This window comes from Schistocerca cancellata, chromosome 1 (assembly GCF_023864275.1).
Source record: "Schistocerca cancellata isolate TAMUIC-IGC-003103 chromosome 1, iqSchCanc2.1, whole genome shotgun sequence".
Classification (NCBI taxonomy): domain Eukaryota; kingdom Metazoa; phylum Arthropoda; class Insecta; order Orthoptera; family Acrididae; genus Schistocerca; species Schistocerca cancellata.
In genome coordinates this window covers 910,768,332-910,786,677 of record NC_064626.1, presented here as the reverse complement: position 1 = coordinate 910,786,677, position 18,346 = coordinate 910,768,332, and the positions used below count along the sequence as shown (strand labels likewise).

At 41.1% G+C, this 18,346-nt stretch overlaps 1 protein-coding gene across 11 annotated transcripts in view; it reads left to right on the top strand.

The window, feature by feature from the left end:
• The window catches only part of LOC126191122 (kinesin heavy chain-like), a 368,280-nt gene that overhangs the window by 69,236 nt on the left and 280,698 nt on the right, over positions 1-18,346 (top strand). The gene's annotated exons all lie outside the window — the stretch shown is intronic.

Sequence of the window (18,346 nt, the reverse complement as noted above, 5' to 3'; positions counted from 1 at the left end):
CACATTATGCTATCACAATGATTCCATTCTGTATGTTTGACATCCAGCCTTATCTTCACACAGCCAGTATGTACGTGTATGGCCAACGTTCACCTTAGAGGTGATGTTCAAAGTGACCACATTGTATTTGCAAACACTTCACCACTTGCTGGATCACACTTTGCTGGACCCTATGTGACACATCTGCATCCACCATTTCTGAAGCAGCATGCACAGTAGCTATTAGGCCGTCTGCTTCTGTGAGTGGAGTACCATAAACTAGTTCCTTTAAGCATGCCCACAAATAAAAATGTAATGGATTAAGGGCCAGGAAACATGAAGGCCAGAACATTGGACCTGCATGATCAGTCCATTTCCCTCGAAACGCTTCATTTAAATACCATATTTACGCGATTATAAGATGAGGTCTTTTTCCCATTTTATCATTATAAAAATACGAAGTTGTGTTATATTCGCAGGTTAAATTATTGCTGCTGAGGTCAGTATTTTTACATTATTTAATGGAGTGATGTATGAGTTGTCTTACATTTACTGATGTAGCTTTGGCTGTTCATTTCATACAAATTTATTTTGAAGAATCCCGAAGGGTAAAGCGTATCAAACAATACTTGTATATCTAAAAAAAAAGATGATGTGACTTATCAAACGAAAGTGCTGGCAGGTCGATAGACACACAAACATACACACAAAATTCAAGCTTTCGCAACCAACGGTTGCTTCATCAGCAAAGAGGGAAGGAGAGGGAAAGACGAAAGGATGTGAGTTTTAAGGGAGAGGGTAAGGAGTCATTCCAATCCCGGGAGCGGAAAGACTTACCTTAGGGGGAAAGGAGGACAGGTATACACTCGCGCGCGCGCTCGCGCGCGCGCACACACACACACACACACACACACACACACACACACACACACACACACACATATCCATCCGCTCATACACAGACACAAGCAGACATTTGTAAAGGCAAAGAGTTTGTTTTTGTGTGTATGTTTGTGTTTGTTTGTGTGTCTATCGACCTGCCAGCGCTTTCATTTGGTAAGTCACATCATCTTTGTTTTTAGATATATTTTTCCCACATGGAATGTTTCCCTCTATTATATCAAACAATACTTGGATTCGAATAGGCTCAAGGTTTCCTGGTATTCTGAATCACTTGATACAGTATCACCCTCGCTCGAACAATCATGTGACATTTGACTTGTGGTGCTAGTGCAAGGGTGCAGAAACTATGAAATAGTGATTACAATATTATGCTCTGCTTAAAAATGGACTATTTTGTGAAACACAGGAGGAAATAACATTAAATTCTATCAACTTAACAAACTTTCATTGTATTTGAACAAGACTGGAATAAATCTTGTCCTTCAAAAACTATTACTTGATTCTGAACTCAAGTCAATATTTTATTTGTATATGAGAAATTGACTTACCAAGTTTGTTCAAATGAGAGATTCAGTCAGTGTACACTTTAGACTGATGATGATGTTTGGTTTGTGGGGCGCTCAACTGCGTGGTTATCAGCACCCGTACAATTACCCAATCTTTGCTCAGTCCAATTTCGCCACTTTCCTGGATGATGATGAAATGATGAGGACAACACAAACACCCAGTCATCTCAAGGCAGGTGAAAATCCCTGACCCCACCGGGAATCGAACCCGGGACCCCGTGCTCGGGAAGCGAGAACGCTACCGCGAGACCACGAGCGGCGGACACACTTTAGACTACCAGAGAAAATGGTTTTACCAGCTTTTAGTCAGCTTTAAAGAAGATGATGACATTAAGATGAAATGAGAAGAAAATTAATCTAGAATCAAATGTCTAAGAAATCAAATAAATTGTATTAAACTGACTGTAATTGTTGTTGTGAGAATAAATTTCAAAATAAAGACCTGTGGTGGAGATAGTACAGACAGGTTGTTCTAGATCACAGGATGAGCAACAGGTTGATAATTGGACTGAATAGTGACTGTGACCTTCCATTTATGTATTAGTTGCGATTTGTACATCCGACCTGCACCTTAGAACATATTGCCATCCATGTTTCACTGTTGCTCAAGCACAGCACTACAGAAAATTGGAGGGGGAGCAGTGACCCAGCTTGGCTGGGAACTAGAGTGTGGGCAGGGAGAAGGGATTCAACAGGCAGAAATTCCGTTGTGCAGCCAACCATTGGAAAGTACACTGTGTACTTCGGCTTTTTATGAACATCTACCATGTTCATACTGCAGTTTGCCTGAATGTATTTGCCCTCGGAATTGAATTGACCTCAAAATTGGACAAATGCTCAACAACATACATGTCTACAGGAGGCACTAAGTCTCACATGTTTTGTATAGCCACATTGTAGATGCTCACTGTGAGTTATGATGGGAACAATGCTAGGTGTATCAGCTGCTGCTCCTACACAGCCAATGAGACAGGGTGGGCAGACAATATGTTTTGAAGCAAGAGACTCTGTAATATTCTCATGTCAGTACAGAGGGGAAATCCACTATGTGTTCAGAGGGAGGGGCAGGAGGGAACAGCTATATTCTTGGGTCCCACAGAAACCACAACCTCAGAAACTGTAACACATTCAGAAGAAACATACAAATATTTAGACAATGGAGATATAACTTTCACAGCTGTCCTGTTAGGATGACGACGATGATGATTAAAAATTGTGATATCACAGATAACAGGCTAAGTAAACAAAAAAGACATTGAGGACAGAAATAAATGTAAACGATTTCTCTTTGTTTGTTTTTTTTCTACTTGTATTATCAAAACATACACAGTAAATGGCATAAATTTAGGTGTAATTTTAACTTTCTGGACAGATCCCTTACATCAATAAAAGTTTGTAATTTTGATTAGTCAGAGTATGTTAAAAAATAAATTTTTCTCAAGGAACCCCTTAAAAAAGGTGGTTCGTTGTTTACTCAGGTAAAGATGGTAGTTATGCATGTTCATTCAAAATTGTAGCAGTGCACCATCATGCTGAAACTGTAGCTGTTGCTCAGGAGCAAGTGGAATATTTTCTAATGCCTCAGGCAAATCCTTGCAAAAAGACTTACAATATAGAGATGCATTCAACTTGGCTGGCAGTAGGTAAGGGCCCAAAAGTACTCCTCCCATGATTCCATCCGACAGGTTTATGCCAGAGCATGCCTGAAAGCCACTCTCATAGGTGATATGTAGGTTGTGTTGTGACCAATAATGGCTGCTGTGGAGGTTGAAAATACCTTCATGGGTGAAGCTAGATTTGTCAGTCCATAACATATTATTCAGAAAATGTTCATTGTCTTCCAATTAGTGCAAAAGCCATTTACAAAACTGTACTCATCAAATGCAGTCTTCTGGTCACTGGTGTTTAGTTAATGTGTAATGATAAGGATGCAGTTCCTCAACATGCAACACTTCAACAATCAGTATTTGATATGTCTGGAACTGCCTTGACATATAACTGATACTTGTCTGAGGTGATTGATGAACTGTTTCAAGAATCGTGTCCTCTGCTTGTGGAGTCCTCTGCTTGTAGTCCTTCAATGACATCTGTCCATGACTTGCGGGTGAAGTTTACTGGTTTCATGAAGGCGTTAGTTAGTTAGTTGCATGTTCCATTGATCAATCTCACAGTAATCATTATGATGTGGAACGTGTCAAACGCATGAGAATGCATGCATGAATGAAGGTTTTTTTTTAAGCTTAATTTTTTTTTTTACTTTCCCCATGCCCGTAAGTGGCACAAAGTGGATATATTATACCTATAGATTTATTTATTCCTATTCAAAAATCCATCTATAGTATAGAAGGACTTGTCGAGATATGATTCCAATTTATTTTTAAAACTGTTACTGCTGTTTATCAGACATTTTATTTCATCTGGTAATTTATCGAAGACTTTTACAGCAGCGTATTTTACCCCTTTCTGTGCCAAAGGTAGGTTAAGTAGAGGTTAGTGTAAGTCTTTCTTTCTTCTGGTATTATAATCATGAATATCACTGTTGTTTTTAAACTGGTCCATGTTGTTGAGAACAAATTTCATTACTGAGTAAACGTACTGTGAGGCTGTTGTAAGAATTCCTAACTTTTCAAACAGATGCCTACAAGATGTGTGACTATGAGCCCCACACATTATTCTAATCATTTTCTTTTGAGCAGTGAATACTTTTTGCCTAAGTGTGGAATTATCCCAAAATATTATTCCATATGACATCAGTGAGTGGAAGTATGCAAAGTATGTTAGCTTGCTAATTTCTGTATCCTCAAAATTAACAATTATTCTGATTGCAAAAGTTGCTGAACCTACTCGCTTTAGGAGATCCAAAATATGACTTTTCCAATTAAGATTGTTGTTTATAAGTACACCCAAAAACTTAGTATGCTCTACCTTGGCTACTGACTTCTGTTGATATGTTATATTTATTGAAGGAACTGTACTCCTTGCAGTAGAAAATTGGATGAACTGTGTTTTTTCAAAGTTCAGAGCAAGCATGTTCACAGAAAACTGATCAATAACTTTTCCAAAAACATTGTATCATTTTCTACTGGAATTTCTTTCACTAAATTAATAATGATGCTTGTATCAGCAGCAAACAGTGCCAGTTTAGCTTCTTGCTTCTGATAAGAAGGGAGGTCATTCACATGTATCAAGAACAGAAGGTGACCCGTGATTGAACCGTATGGAACACCTAATGTAATTTCATCCCAGCTAGATGAAGTGGAAAAGTTCCTTAAATCACTTAAACCATATAAAGGAACTTTTTGCTTCCTGTTCTGTAGATATGACTTAAACCACTCATATGCTTTTCCATTTATACCATAGAATTGTAATTTCTGTAACATAATGTCATGGTTCCCACAATCAAACGCTTTTGGTGAGTCATAGGCAACAAAAAATATTCCTTTTGGGATGGTGCCTTTGAGGATACCGTGCAGCATATACACGAGCAGCAGCAGCATATGCGCACAGTTTAATGGCTCCCACTCTAATGTGAAAAGCTATTGCCACAGAACAAAATTATGTCCTGCTTATAAATGACGAGAATTAGGGAACAAATGTCTAAAAAATACAAAAGGAACCTGACAATGATTGAAACCATAGCTCAATGGCTAAATGAAACAGCGTATTTTTTGTGATAATATAGAGGAAATGTTGAGTCACAGACAGGCACAATGAAATGAAATGCCTGCTATACGTTTAAGCTTTCTGCCAGAATGCCTTCTTCTGAAGTAGAAAACACACAAGTACAGCTCACACACATGGCCACTGTCTTTGCCTACTGAGGCTGAACTGCAACTGCACTTTATGAGAGAAGCAATCTGTGGCTGGTGGGATTAAGGAGTAGACTGGGGTGGAGAAGGGGCGGGATAGCTAGGTAGGGGTGAGGGAAGGTATAGTGCTGCTTGTGAGAGCCTGCAGGGACATGGTGGGGACAGATTCAACCCAAAACCCATTTGAATCCTTCCTGACTCAGATCACTCCTCCATCCATTTGTGATACACTGCAGCTGCTCCCAAATCACCTCCTGTTAACCGTCCAGTATTACTTATCCTGTAACTTTGCCTCACCATCATTCCCCAAATCCCTTAACATGGAAACAAACCTTACATCTTCAGAAAGAGCCGCACTCCACTGCCTGAAAGGTGGTCCTGATCTTACAATTCTACTGCTGACAGAGGCTCCACCACTGTAGTTTTAAACCACAAGGATTACTTGACAGAGGGTCTCCACTAGCTATCAGATTTGTCCACCTACAAACCCTGCCACAGTGACCCTATTCCAGAAATCTAACAGGATATCCAGTCCTCCTCGAATCCATAGGGCCATCACAGAATCTCTCTCCCTCCCTCCCCCCTGCCCTCACAATCACCACTTCCCACACTCCTGCCTGCTACATGCTTCCTAAAATCCATAAGCCCAAACACCCAGGATACCGCACTGTGGCTGGTTACTGTGCCCCCACTGAGATGAGAGAGACTCTCTGCTCTAGTCAGTGAACACCTTCCGCCTATAACAATTTTCTCCACTGAGTTTCCACAGTTCCTGTGCCATTACCACATGGTGCCCTGCTCATCACCCTTAATGCCACCTCCCTCTTCACTAATGTCCCTAATGCTCTTGGTCCTGAACACTAACTTCCCCAGTGCCTGACTGACTCCAAACATACAGTGTCCATCCTGGTCACTATCAACAACTATATCTCTTCCCATAATTCCTTCTCCTTTGAAGGAATCACCTACAAATAAATCCATGGTACAGCAGTGGCACCTGCGTGGCAACAACCTATGACAATCTATTCATGGGACACTTAGAGGGATGTGATGTGATTTTGTAAACGTCTCAGTGTTATCTTGGGTCTGTAGATGGCTACTGTTGTCGCCTGCAGCTGTTAGTGCTGTGCAATTGAAAGTGGGCAACAGCTCTGCGAGTTGATGGGGATCTTCTTATGCCGTCTCAACTCCAGAAGTAGGGGTGATGTACACTATCCATACCATAACTTAGTCTTAGTGCAACACTGAAAAGAGGAAGTTCTCAGCTGACCACTGAAAGATGAGAGATGAGCAGGACCAGAGTCAAAATTAATATTATGAGTATTTGCATTTTTTAAAATCTCTCTCTTTTCCTTTCTGATATTTTCAAAAACCAAGTGTCTGCTATTCACCAAACCAGACTTCATCCATCATTTTGTTCCTCTGATTGCCACTGCTCCACTTCTCAAAATTTTCAATACCAGAATGCACATCAATAGTTATTCTATTATTCCTTATTATTCTATCATACATTCACTAAGATACTTCTTCCATTTTGGAATGACAATGAATTTATGTTACATATACAAATACAGTTGTCTTGTTTTAGGAATAGTCATCCTCCTACTGAAAATAAATATTTACAATAAAATAAATATTTGAACATTTATGATACTTGAACATCTTTCTGGACTACATTGGTCTCATTTAATTATTATTGGCACTGTAACAAAACTAACTAACTATACACACTCTTGCTGATTTATCAACAATGAGGGCAAGGAAAATTTCTATCTTAACGTTAATGAAAAAATTTCTGAAATTAATTATTGGTTATGAACTGCAGAATAAAATTGAAAAAATTGCAAAAAAAGGACATTTAAGGAGATGAGACAATGATTAATTGTAAGAACCAGAAGTTTTTGATAGTTTAAGGAGCATTAGATAGTTTAAGGAGCATTAGACAACATTGGACTGAGGCAACATTGGACTGAAGTGGGGAAAGAAATACAATAGAAGATGAATGAATAGTTTTGAGAGATGAAATAGTAAAGGCAGCATAGGACCTTGTGAACAAAAAGATGAGGCATGGTAGAAATCTTTGGATAATATAGGGGATCCAGAATGAGATTTTCACTCTGCAGCGGAGTGTGCACTGATATGAAACTTCCTGGCAGATCAAAACTGAGTGCCCGACCGAGACTCGAACTCGGGACCTTTGCCTTTCGCGGGCAAGTGCTCTACTATCTGAGCTACCGAAGCACGACTCACGCCCGGTCCTCACAGCTTTACTTCTGCCAGTATCTCGTCTCCTACCTTCCAAACTTTGAAGGTCCGGGTGTTGAGTCGTGCTTCAGTAGCTCAGATGGTAGAGCACTTGCCCGCGAAAGGCAAAGGTCCCGAGTTCGAGTCTCGGTCAGGCACACAGTTTTGATCTGCCAGGAAGTTTCAATATAGGGGATATTTAGTTTTTGGATAATATAGGGGATATTTAGTTTAATTGGCAAGACAAGGAACTGTTAAAATGGAGCAAATGAAGTAGATGAAAGTGACTATAGATGCTAAAAAAATGATATTTACAAAATGTGCAAAATGGCTAAGCAGTTATGGCTACAGGACAAATGGAAGCCTGTAGAAATATTCATGGAAGGAAAGACATGTGCTGCCTATAGGATGATTGAAGAGACCTGTGGAGAAAAGAGAAGCAACTGTAGTTAGTTAGTTACGTGTTCCATTGATCAATAGCACGGAAAAACCGTTATGATGTGGAATGTGTCAAATGCACAAGAAATGTGCACAGGAAACAAGGTTTCTTTTTACATTATAGTGTTATACCTAAATATTTCTATTATCTATCCCAGTCCCTTAAATGGCACAAAATGCATATATTATATCTCCAGATTTATTTACTCATATTCAAGAATTCATCTATGGTATAGAAGGAGTTGTCAAGGAGGTATGATTTCAATTTGTTTTTGAAACTATTACAGCTGTCTGTCAAACATTGTATTTCATCTGGTAATTTTGTCAAAAAGTTTTATGGCAGCATATTTTACCCCTTTCTGTGTCAAAGATAGGTTAACTAAAGGATAGTGTAGATCTTTCTTTTTTCTGGTATTGTAATCATGAATGTCGCTGTTGATTTTAAACTGGTCCATGTAGTTGAGAAAATTTTTTATTACTGAGTAAATGTACTGTGAAGCAGTTGTAAGAATTCCTAACCTTTTAAACAGATGCCTACAAGATGTGCGACTATGAACCCCACATATTATTCTGACTACTTTCTTTTGAGCAGTGAATACCTTTTGCCTAAGTGTTGAGTTACCACAGAATATTATTCCGTATGACATCAGAGAGTGGAAGTATGCAAAGTATGTTAGCTTACTAATTTCTACATCCTCCATATTGGCAATTATTCTGATTGTAAAAGTTGCTGATCCTAATCGCTTTAGGAGATCCAAAATATGACTTTTCTAATTAAGATTCTCATCTATATGTACACCCAAAAACTTAGTATGCTCTACCCTGGCTACTGACTTCTTGTGATGTGTTATGTTTGTTGGAGGAATTATATTTTTTGCAGCAGAAAATTGGATGTACTGTGTTTTTTTTCAAAGTTCAGAACAAACCCATTCACAGAAAAGCAATTGATAACTTACCCAGAGACAAATAATTTGTATCATTTTCTATCAGACTTTCTTTTACTGGATTAATAATTATGCTTGTATCATCAGCAAACAGTGTCAGTTCACCATCTTGTTTCACATAAGAAGGGAGGTCATTCACATATATCAAGAACAGGAGGGGACCCATGATCGAACCTTGTGGAACACCCAATGTAATTTTACCCCAGTTAGATGTAGTGGCAAACTCCTTTGAATCACTTGAAGCATATAAAGAGACTTTTTGCTTCCTGTTCTGTAGATATGACTTAAACCACTCATATGCTGTTCCATTTATACCATAGAATTGTAATTTCTCTAACATACTGGCGTGGTTCACACAATCAAATGCTTTGGATAAGTGACAGAATATTCCTACTGGTGACAGTTTACTATTTAAAGACTCTATTATGTAGACAGTGAAATTGTATATTGCTGTCTCAGTGGAACAGCATTTCTGAAATCTGAACTGTGATTTACTAATCATCCCATTACTGTTGAGATGGCTAACCACTCTTGAGTACATTACTTTCTCAAAGATTTTTGAAAATGCTGTAAGCAAGGCTACTGGCCATAATTATTGACATCTTGGTTTCCCGTTTTTTGTAGAGAGGCCTGACAACGGCATATTTTAACCTGTGTGGAAAAATACCCTGAGTCAGTGATGCATTACATATGTGACTCAAATCATCAGCTGTACTTGCTCCACATTGTTTTAATAACTTGTTAGAGATGTCATCTACTCCAACAGAACATTTATTTTTCAATGATTTAATAATTTTCCTTATTTCACAAGAGGTTGTTAGATGAAACTTAATTTGACTAAAATTTTTCAAAACTAACTCTTCCATGTACTGCCTGGCTTTTTCTTTTGAACTCTTCTCACCAATTGTTAAATACATTGGCTACCTGTGTACTGTTGGTTAAGATGGTCTCATTCTCTTTAACAGCAATACTACCTACCCCAGTGGTTACTTTTCCTGTCTCCCTTCTAACAACATTCCATATTGATTTGATTTTATTGCTGGAGTTGTTAATTTCTTCTCTAACATACATATTTCTTCATTTCCTTACAACTTTTGTCAGTATGTTACAATAATTTTTATAGTGTAACACTACTTCTGAATCTTTACTAGTTCTTGCTGTCTCATACAATTTTCTTTTTCTTTCGGAAGACACTTTAATACCTGTAGTAATCCAAGGTTTCTTTGAAAAGTCTTGTGGTGTTATATTTAGTAATTTTCTTTGGAAAACAATGTTCAAAAAGGGGTATAAATTTATCAAGAAATATGCTGCATTTATCATTAGCCATTTGGCTCATTATATACATCTTCCCAGTTTACATCTCCTAAACTTTCTCTGAGGTGATCTATAGATACCAGGTTCAGCACCCTCACACTTTTACTTAATGGTTTCTGAAATGTACGCCCTGTTAGGTTTTGTAAGTTAATCAGTTGTGCATCATGGTCAGATAATCAGTTTACCACTACATCATCTTGCTGTACAAATTCATTATCTATTGGAGTACTACTGTCCTGAGCTATACGTGTTGGGAAATTGATCACCGATTCTAAGTTATTTGTTGTTAACAACACTTCTAGTTCACTTTTCCTGTCAGAATTGCTTAGAAAGTTACCACAGATTAAGAACTTCTTTTTTTTTGTCTGACAGACAGCGTAATAGGGAGTCAAACTTTTTTATGAATAGCTCCCAATCTCCTAGTGGAGACCTGTACATTGTTGCTAATATCAACACAACATTATCTAGCTGAAGTTCACATGCACAAACCTCAAAGTGCTGATCAACACAAAATTTGCTTACTTCAACAGTTCTGTATTTATACCCTTGTTTTATGAAAATGGCAACTCCTTTATCCATACTACACTCCTGGAAATGGAAAAAAGAACACATTGACACCGGTGTGTCAGACCCACCATACTTGCTCCGGACACTGCGAGAGGGCTGTACAAGCAATGATCACACGCACGGCACAGCGGACACACCAGGAACCGCGGTGTTGGCCGTCGAATGGCACTCGCTGCGCAGCATTTGTGCACCGCCGCCGTCAGTGTCAGCCAGTTTGCCGTGGCATACGGAGCTCCATCGCAGTCTTTAACACTGGTAGCATGCCGCGACAGCGTGGACGTGAACCGTATGTGCAGTTGACGGACTTTGAGCGAGGGCGTATAGTGGGCATGCGGGAGGCCGGGTGGACGTACCGCCGAATTGCTCAACACGTGGGGCGTGAGGTCTCCACAGTACATTGATGTTGTCGCCAGTGGTCGGCGGAAGGTGCACGTGCCCGTCGACCTGGGACCGGACCGCAGCGACGCACGGATGCACGCCAAGACCGTAGGATCCTACGCAGTGCCGTAGGGGACCGCACCGCCACTTCCCAGCAAATTAGGGACACTGTTGCTCCTGGGGTATCGGCGAGGACCATTCGCAACCGTCTCCATGAAGCTGGGCTACGGTCCTGCACACCGTTAGGCTGTCTTCCGCTCACGCCCCAACATCGTGCAGCCCGCCTCCAGTGGTGTCGCGACAGGCGTGAATGGAGGGACGAATGGAGACGTGTCGTCTTCAGCGATGAGAGTCGCTTCTGCCTTGGTGCCAATGATGGTTGTATGCGTGTTTGGCGCCGTGCAGGTGAGCGCCACAATCAGGACTGCATACGACCGAGGCACACAGGGCCAACACCCGGCATCATGGTGTGGGGAGCGATCTCCTACACTGGCCGTACACCACTGGTGATCGTCGAGGGGACACTGAATAGTGCACGGTACATCCAAACCGTCATCGAACCCATCGTTCTACCATTCCTAGACCGGCAAGGGAACTTGCTGTTCCAACAGGACAATGCACATCCGCATGTATCCCGTGCCACCCAACGTGCTCTAGAAGGTGTGAGTCAACTACCCTGGCCAGCAAGATCTCCGGATCTGTCCCCCATTGAGCATGTTTGGGACTGGATGAAGCGTCGTCTCACGCGGTCTGCACGTCCAGCACGAACGCTGGTCCAACTGAGGCGCCAGGTGGAAATGGCATGGCAAGCCGTTCCACAGGACTACACCCAGCATCTCTACGATCGTCTCCATGGGAGAATAGCAGCCTGCATTGCTGCGAAAGGTGGATATACACTGTACTAGTGCTGACATTGTGCATGCTCTGTCGCCTGTGTCTATGTGCCTGTGGTTCTGTCAGTGTGATCATGTGATGTATCTGACCCCAGGAATGTGTCAATAAAGTTTCCCCTTCCTGGGACAATGAATTCACGGTGTTCTTATTTCAATTTCCAGGAGTGTAGATCTACAAATGTAAGATGAAAAACTATATCCATTTATACTGACATTTTCCATCCCCACAGTTACATGGTGCTCAGACAGACAAAGTATATCAATCTCGTTCTTATGTCTGAGATCATCTAAACACATTATCAGCTCATCTACTTTATTTTTTATTCCCCTGATATTTTGGTGAAGTACGTTGATACCGCCCTTAGCTTTATCCCTATTTGCTGTACATGAAGTTTCTTTTCTTCTATTTTCCTTGGTTGTTGACCGTTTGGAATTTGGCTTTATCCTAAAAAACCTGTTGCGTGGTCCCAGTAACCACAGGGATCACCCCTTGTGTGACTGTGGCCTCCATTACAGTATCTGCTAATAGAGAAGCTAACTTATCTTTTTCCTTCCTATTAAGGTGCAGGCCATGTGTAGTGTAATCCCACCTACCAATAGCATCAACTGGAACAACACTCATGTGAGACTTTGCCGGTGTCTGGAGCATCCCATTCAGCTCAGTGTTAACACGCCTTACAGCAGTGTTTCCCCAGGGCTGATCATGGTGCTGAAAGACCTCCACAAACCCCACATTCGTGTGCCCAGTTTCTGCTCCTATTTTATCCAGGTCACTCCTAATACTATATCTTGGATTCATAGCCAGGCTGTTTCCTGCTCCCCTATGAATATCAAGAGCTCAGTATCAAGCTAGTGCTGAGCAAACAAAGGAAAACTAATGGTGGAAGGAATGTAAAGAGGGTCTGTATTAGAGATGGGTTGCTCGCAAATGAACGGGTCCAAAGCAACGGTTCACCAAGATGAACGAAAGGACTGAGGAACGAATTCCAAGAAACTGTCTTTCATAGTTCTCTTTGGTTGCGGCATTCTGCTTATAGTTCCCAGAAGCGAGGAACGAACGGTTCATAGTTCACTTCGGTCACGGCGGTGTACTTATAGTTCCCGGGAACAAGGAACGATCGGTTCATAGTTCACTAGTTCACTTCGGTTGCGGTGGTCTCTTCGGCAGTTTTCTTTCCAGCCTTGGTCCCGTGCTCATCTCAGTCTCGGTCTCCCTCGGCCGTACCCATTGTTCTTCGCTTGACCACCTGTCGCAGTTCCACTGCCGACTGCTTCTAGTTAGTTCAGTATCCAGTTGTTCGTTTTGTTCACTGCACTCGTCCATTTTACATGTGTTTCAAACTGTTCTTGCACTTGGCTCTGGCTATTCAGCGTCCACGACCATTAATTAAAAAGTATTTTATAGTTACGTAAATTACATAAAAATTACGTTGTATGTAATAGGTATGTCTTTTCAGGTAACAAAAGGGCATATCAGCTCACTTCATTATATTGATGAACAGTGGAAGACATACTTATAACAAGACTAGATTTTTTAAAATTTGTATATATTTTGGTTTCATCAACTTGATTTAGCAACTAACTTTCAATAATTTGCTTAGTTTGTAGTGTAAGAAATTTCATATAAAATGATTTTCGTGTATCTTTCATATACAAAACATTATATTTAGGAAGGCTCCAATTATTTTTAAGTTTGGTTGTTTCCAATTTGCATTACCTGCCAGTTTGGTTTCTTTGGAGAAAAGAAAAAAAAAAAAAAACAGTGTGGGTTGTGGGTCATTTTGGCTCTGTTGAAAAGACATAGATTGCCATAAAATCGTATTTACTTATCATCACAAAAACATTTGTTCAGAAGGAGCTTTCAAACCAAAAACGTTATTACTGCGAACTTAATTATTATTATTGCTGCATTAACTTTAATAATGCAACATAAAAACCTAATGTTTACTAAGTGTGTGAGGCGATTATGATGAGAAAACCACATTTTATTTTAAAACTATCTATTCTTCCATAAAGTCTCCACTTCACCTGGGAATTCGGAGATAACGTGAAGTACATATAGGGTGTAAATGATTTTGTTTAGAACATAGCATAGCTGTGTAGAGGAAGTAGAGACGAAGATTTTATACAGGACACTTGTGGTCTATTAAGTTGGCAAAAAGCCACCAACAGGTTTAGAAGACAACATGAACTATAGCCCATGTGCGTTGTGTGAGATTTTCATGTTCTCTTCTCCAGCTCTCTACACCCAAACTATTAATGCTAAAAAAAATGAATAGGACCTTTTATGTAGGAAATTTAATGTAGTTAAATATTATATCGGGATACGTTTTCACTAGAGGCCATGGTTTTCCACTTATAAAAGAAAAACGTAGAGAAGTAACTTTGAAACCTTTTCCATATTACAAAATTAGAAATTAATTTTAATACCTTCAGCTGCTGACGGGTGTTAATAGGCATTATTATATATCAACGGGAGCAGGTGAAAATGTGCGTCCCGACCGGGACTCGAACCCAGGATCTCCTGCTTACATGGCATACGAGGGCACAAAGGGCACAGAGGATAGTGCGACTGCAGGGACTGTCGCGCGCTCGCCTCCCGCGCGACCCACATTCTGAGCTTGTACGTCCACACACTACATTTGTAGTGTCCCACCCCAACAACACACTCATTACTCGTGGAAGACATTCTTACCAAGTCTCGTAAGAGTTTGGGGAATATGTGTGCATCCGCACCGAAGAAGATGAAGGTCATGCTCGGTATTGCCAGAACCATACACTTATATGGATATGATGTCTGTTCTGTCGGTCATATCCGAAAGAACAGACACCATTGATGACCTGCAGCCGTCTAGAACGAAATCAGAAATTAATTTTAATACCTTCAGCTGCTGACAGGCATTGATATACAGGGTGGTTCGTTGATTGTGACCAGGCCAAATATCTCGCGAAATAAGCGTCAAATGAAACAACTACAAAGAACGAAATTTGTCTAGCTTGAAGGGGGAAACCAGATGGGGCTATGGTTGGCCCGCTATATGGCACTGCCATAGGTCAGACGGATATCAACTGCAATTTTTTAAATAGGAACCCCCATTTTTTATTAAATATTCGTGTAGTATGGAAAGAAATATGAATGTTTTTGTTGGACCACTTTTTTCGCTTTGTGATAGATGGCGCTGTAATAGTGACAAACTTATGGCTCACAATTTTAGACGAACAGTTGGTAACAGGTAGGTTTTTTAAATTAAAATACAGAACATAGGTACATTTGAACATTTTATTTCGGTTGTTCCAATGTGATACATGTACCTTTGTGAACTTATCATTTCTGAGTTCACAGTCTGTTACAGCATGATTACCTCTAAATACCACATTAATGCAATAAATGCTCAAAATGATGTCTGTCAACCTCAATGCATTTGGCAATACGTGTAATGACATTCCTCTCAACAGCGAGTTGTTCGTCTTCCGTAATGTTCGCACATGCATTGACAATGCACTGACGCATGTTGTCAGGCATTGTCGGTGGATCACAATAGCAAATATCCTTCAACTTTCCCCACAGAAACAAATCCGGGGACGTCAGGTCCGGTGAACGTGCGGGCCATGGTATGGTGCTTCGACGACCAATCCACCTGTCATGAAATATGCTATTCAATACCGCTTCAACCGCCCGCAAGCTACGTGCCGGATATCCATCATGTTGGAAGTACATTGCCATTCTGTCATGCAGTGAAACATCTTGTACCAACATCGGTAGAACATTATGTAGGAAATCAGCAGACATTGCACCATTTAGTTTGCCATCGATAAAATGGGGGCCAATTATCCTTCCTCCTATAATGCCGCACCATACGTTAACCCACCAAGGTCGCTGATGTTGCACTTGTCACAGCCACTGTGGATTTTCCGTTGCCCAATAGTGCATATTATTCCGGTTCACTTTAACGCTGCTGGTGAATGATCCTTCGTCGCTAAATAGAATGCGTGCAAAAAATCTGTCGTCGTCCCGTAATTTCTCTCGTGTCCAGTGGCAGAACTGTACACAATGTTCAAAGTCGTCGCCATGCAATTCCTGGTGCATAGAAATGTAGTACGGGTGCAATCGATGTTGATGTAGCATTTCCAACACCAATGTTTTTGAGATTCCTGATTCACGCGCAGTATGTCTGCTACTGATGTGCGAATTAGCCGTGACAGCAGCTAAAACACCTACTTGGGCATCATCATTTGTTGCAGGTTGTAGTTGATGTTTCACAAGTGGCTGAACACTTCCTGTTTCCTTAAACAACGTAACTATCCGGCAAACATTCCGGACACTTGGATGATGTCCTCCAGGATACCGAGCAGCATACATAGCACACGCCCATTGGACATTTTGATCACAATAGCCATAGATCAACACAATATCGACTTTTTCTGCAATTGGTAAACGGTCCATTTTAACATGGGTAATGCATCATGAAGCAAATACCGTTACATGTTACCACTTACTTATACCTTTGTGACTATTACAGTGCCGTCTGTCACAAAGCGAAAAAAGTGGTCCAACTAAAACATTCATATTTCTTTACATACTACATGAATATGTAATAAAAAATGGGGGTTTCTATTTAAAAAACACAGTTGATATCCGTTTGACCTATGGCAGTGTCATCTAGTTTCCCCCTTCAAGCTAGACAAGTTTCGATCTTTGTAGTTTTTTCGTTTGACGCTTATTTCGTGAGATATTTGGCCCGGCCACGATCAATGGACTGCCCTGTAATATCCTGCTTACATGGTAGATGCTCTATCCATCTCAGCAACTGAGGGCACAGAGGATATTGCGACTGCAAGGACCATCTCACGCACGCCTCCTGCGAGACCCACATTCTGACCTTGTATGTCCACACACTACATTCATAGTGTCCCACCCCAACAAACTTATGACTCGTGGAAGACATTCTTACCAAGTCTCATAAGAGTTCGGAGATTATGTGTGCATCCGCACAGAGAAAGGTCATGGCCGGTATTGCCAGAACTATACACTTACATGGATATGGATATGGTATCCATATAAGTATATAGTTCTGGCAATACCGGCAATGACCTTCTTCGGACATGTCCGAAGGGAACAGACACCATATCCATATAAGTATGTAGTTCTGTCAATACCGGCCACGACATTCTTCTTGTGTGCAGATGCACACATATTATCCAAACTCTTACGGGACTTCATAAGAATGTCTTCCACGAGTAATGAGTGTGTTGGACATACAAGGTGAGAATGTGGGTCTCGCGGGAGGCGTGTGCTAGATAGTCGCTGCAGTCACGCTATCCTCTCTGTCCTTGGTGGCTCAGATGGATAGAGCGTCTGCCAAGTAAGCAGGAGATCCCGGGTTCGAGTCCTGGTCGGGCACACATTTTCATCTGTTCCCGTTGATATATATCAACGCCCGTCAGCAGCTGAAGGTATGAAAATTAATTTCTAATTTCGTTCTAGATGGCTGCAGGTCATCAATGGTGTCTGTTCTTTCGGACATGTCCGAAAGAACAGGCACCATATCCATATAAGTATAAAGTTCTGGAAATACCGGCCATGACCTTCTTTTGTGTGGATGCACACATATTCCTCGAACTCTTATGGGACTTGGTAAGAATGTCTTTCACGAGTAATGAGTGTGTTGGGGTGGGACACTACGAATGTAGTATGTGGACATACAAGGTGAGAATGTGGGTCTTGCGGGAGGTGTGTGCGAGATAGTCCCTGCAGTCGCACTATCCTTGAGTCTGGCTGTCGCATCTGAGCGATGCAGACGTGCAGTGTGTGCTCTCCGCCGTCAGTCGGGCCCGCGCGCCTTGTTTACTTTCTTCGGGTGACACTATCATGATGCCTTAGCGGTACAAGACCATGGCAAACCAATACAGAAGATCAACCTTGAAATTCACATTCCGGAATGACTTTACCCGACCAAAGACGCTCGAAGTCAAACGCTTTTTAAAAGAGGAAGCCAAGATCCCAGCTGACGACATTGTCGGCATTCAGTTTTCTATCGCCAGTAGTACGGTCTATGTAAAACTCATAAATGGAGCTACATGCGACAAGGTGCTTCGTGAGATGAAACAAGAACTCCGCTTCTGCCACGCAGACGGAAATGTTGGCAATGTTGAGGTCTGCCATTCCGCAATGGAACTGGGGACTATACGCATATTCGAACTTCCATTTGAACTCCCTGCGGCAGATGTTGCGGTGGCGCTCCACCCCTACAGCACGGTACACGAACATGTTGCTGAAAAATGGATCGAGTTTAAGACGTATCCAGTACTTA